This window comes from Eptatretus burgeri, chromosome 7 (genome assembly GCF_056783735.1).
Source record: "Eptatretus burgeri isolate ZD-2024b chromosome 7, Ebu_testis_v1, whole genome shotgun sequence".
NCBI classification, from domain to species: Eukaryota; Metazoa; Chordata; class Myxini; order Myxiniformes; family Myxinidae; genus Eptatretus; species Eptatretus burgeri.
The window spans coordinates 38385324-38388828 of record NC_140967.1 but is presented as its reverse complement, the minus strand read 5'-3'; the positions used below and the strand labels follow the sequence as shown (position 1 = coordinate 38388828).

General features: G+C 43.3%; 1 pseudogene; it reads right to left on the bottom strand.

The window, feature by feature from the left end:
• Positions 1-1115: 1115 nt before the first annotated feature.
• LOC147023064 (uncharacterized) lies at positions 1116-2953 on the bottom strand (annotated as a pseudogene).
• Positions 2954-3505: the final 552 nt, after the last annotated feature.

Below are 3505 nucleotides of genomic sequence, written 5' to 3'. Positions count from 1 at the left end.
TGGCTTTTCCCAGAAAGATCATGGCAGCTCGTGAGACCCAGAAGCTTGAATGAAAGGACTTCTTCAAGAGGATTGTTGAGAAAGTCGATGGGGTTTTTTTTCCAAATGGTACTTTCAGAGAGACGTAGTGAGAGTTTATAGTTGTATTAGCATTTGGAAGAGGGAGAGAGGTTTGAGAGTTCAGACTTGAGATTAGAATGATGTTGTTTGCTGGCTCTCCTGAAGGTAGACACACACTTGTTCCGAGCTTTGTGGAAGGAACTGAGATTGCCTTCAGTAGGATTTGCCTTCCATAATGTGAAGGCAAGTTGTATCAGGACAACTGCCTCACCACAAGCTTCAGTGTACCGTGGCCGGGAGGAAGGGTATGACAACTGAAGACGAGATGGGATAAACTTGTGCATGAGAGAGCAAATTTATTTGAAAGAATTCCGAGGATGAGTTGATGTCAGAGAAAGTAGAAATGGAAGACCAGTTTAGAATACTGAACAGAACAGGACACAACAGGACAAAAGGAACATCAGAGAGAAAGAGGGTAAATAGCAACAGCAGAGCTGAAGGCCAAGACAGAGTGAGGTGGAAAAACAATGGGTGTTGGGAGGAATGGAGGGCAGGAAAGGATTATAGCAGATGGGACAACTGGCATTACATCCTTTATGACAGAAGTGCACGCATTGATGCAATGACCTTACCTGCAAGCACAAGGGTTATGGGTCAGGTTCATCCGTAAGTATATTGTTGGGTCAGCATCCGAGCCCAGATGACAACTCAAAAGGTGCGGTATCATTGAACTATCCCATCATATTCATGGGAATGTGTTTATGAAATGCAAATCAAAATACATCGTTTCTCAGGTGACTCACAAACTGCATGCTCTGTAAGTTGATATTTGAGAATACTCAAAAGATCATTCACTTGATGAGATTTTTATTGTATTGACTGTGCATGTCGATTTGATGTTTCTATCTGTTCAATACCAAACCTAGAAATGTCCTTTCCTATGAATTTTTTTTAATGTTTATTTGGAATCATATGAGGTCCCAGGACAATTCGAGCTTGGTTGCTCAAATGGCAACTTTGGGCAATTCTGGTAATTTGCATAATCCAAGATACATAACGATCACCATCTCGATAATTTAATTTTTTACCCGCTTGTCCTAAAATGGTGTGTAATACCTCTTTTCAGGTGTTTTATGTATGTGGAATCCATTTCTGATGTTATTCCTTCGATTACAGGTCTATCTCACGTATTGAAGGTCAGATAAAGATTAAATTTGATCTCGGGGTGGACAGCGAATTGAATCAACTTGATGAACATTAACGATTAACTTTATTCATGTTTTCTTCATGTGAAAAATATCACTAACATGTCACAAAAGCTGGTATTCACAATTACATAAGTGTAAAATTATACAAGAAGACGATAATTGTCATCTTCCCCAACTGAATCAAATTTCTGTATGCTCCCACTCATAATCGGGATCAGAAAGACCATCCTCATCCTCCTGGCCTTCGCTCTCCTGATCAGCACCTTCATCAAAATTCTCTTTCCCAACATCCTGATCTACATCATCCTCCTGATCTAAGTCATCCTCATAAGGCTCCTCCATATCGACGTCCTCATCTGTAGTTTGAACATCTCGTCTCTTTGAGTGTGGATTGCAGCAGTCATCTTCACCAGAGCAGTTACAGTATGACGTACATGAAAGATGTTCTTTGTGGCAGCCACACACCTCAGTGATGCACTTCTTACTCTGTGCCCTACATTGACACCGGAACACGTCAATTAGCTCTGGCAGTGCCGGGTCACCTTTCGCAGTGACAGGAACAGGGATATTATCCTGAATCTCCCATCCAAATTTTGTGAGATCAGCTGAATCATCGGGTGGAGCTTGGTGGTCTGCTGCTTTCCACAACATCACTTGTAAATGAGCCCTCAACACATGTTGTAACAAGTTGGTCGTTGTTGGAGGATGGCCATAACTTTGGGACTTTTCTTCTTTTTGGTGAATAGCGTAAAACGAGCAGATTCCATTGAAGTTCCCAGTACCTGACCATACAGAGCGAGGAAGAAAGGTTTTGCTGCTTCCAGCAAATCAGCTTCTGTGGTGCCCACCTCACCCATCACATCAGCCAAGCCCGGGAAGTTCCCTGCCAGCAAACTTTTTAGTGCGCCAATCTTGCCTTTGCCATACGGATATGCGGTTGTGTCGCACTCACTGAGGGTGTGCACGCCAAGGAGTTGCAAACATTTTGGCCCTAGGTCAGCACAGGTTGCATTGATATCTAGGACTGTACCGGCCCAATGCTCTATTTGTACTTTGCACTGGCGGTCTGCCCTATACACCCAATACACCAACAGAACAAACACATCAGTGTCATCACTAAGCACGCGTATCACACCCTTTCCAGAGGTGGCTGCCACAAGGACATAGGAAATCATGGTCTGCTTCATCTGATATCTGCTTCATCATTACCAAATGCACCATCGTCGCAAGTATCCATCGTTACATTATCGTCAACAGTGAAGGTGAACAACATGCTCGCCAGCCTCTGCTTGTTGTTCTTGCTCTTTAGGAAGACATCTCGTTTGGGTAAAGGATTGGCAATGGAGAGCTCATAGTCGATGATAATATCACCAGCCCGGCGCATTCTCTTATGGTCCTTCGCAGAGACATCTTGGTACTTGTCAAAGACCACGATCTTCTCAGTGGCAGCTGGGTAGTGACTCAAACGACCCTGGATCATCACCACAATAAGTAACCAGCTTGGTGAACATTTGCTTCCATGTCAACAAACCACCATGACTCACATATTTGTCACACAGTTCAATGGATGTCCAAGTACATAGTTTTCTATTAGTGTACATTTCATCGATAAGCAGGTTCAAAGCGGCTCATCAATCGTGGGGCTCTGGTCAGCATGCACAATAATTTTCCTAAATTCATCATAACAGCAAACATGATACTGTGCCTCAGCTGTGGATAAGTCATCTGCGCCATGACAATGTATAGCAACTTCCCGACTCCACACATCATTTTGATCATCACAATAGTGTAATACAACAGCCTTGAAGGGTGGAGCATCCTTGACACCCTTTCTTTCGCAAGGTACCACTTAGTCCCATCTATCGGGATGTTTAGGATTTACAGACTCACAAGATGCAGCACAAAACAAACATTGTTTCTTAAAATGAAACTCTTTTACTTGTGATCGTCTGATTCTGGCAGTTGGTGGTTCTTCACTGTCTATAGAACCCTCCTTCTTCTTCTCCACAACTTTTTTGACATGATACTTGGAGGTGAATGAGCAGTAGCAGCCTTGATGAACTTCTACTAATGCCTCATCGCCTTGCGAATCCAAAACATACTGCATTCTAGTAAGGGTTTCATCGTCATGCCGCTCTGTTGCACATTCGATAAGTCTTTTTACTGCTTGTAGCTTGAATGTTCTTACTCGTCCAGACTTGCTGCAGGTCGGGAGAAAGCACTTCCCAGCATCAGGC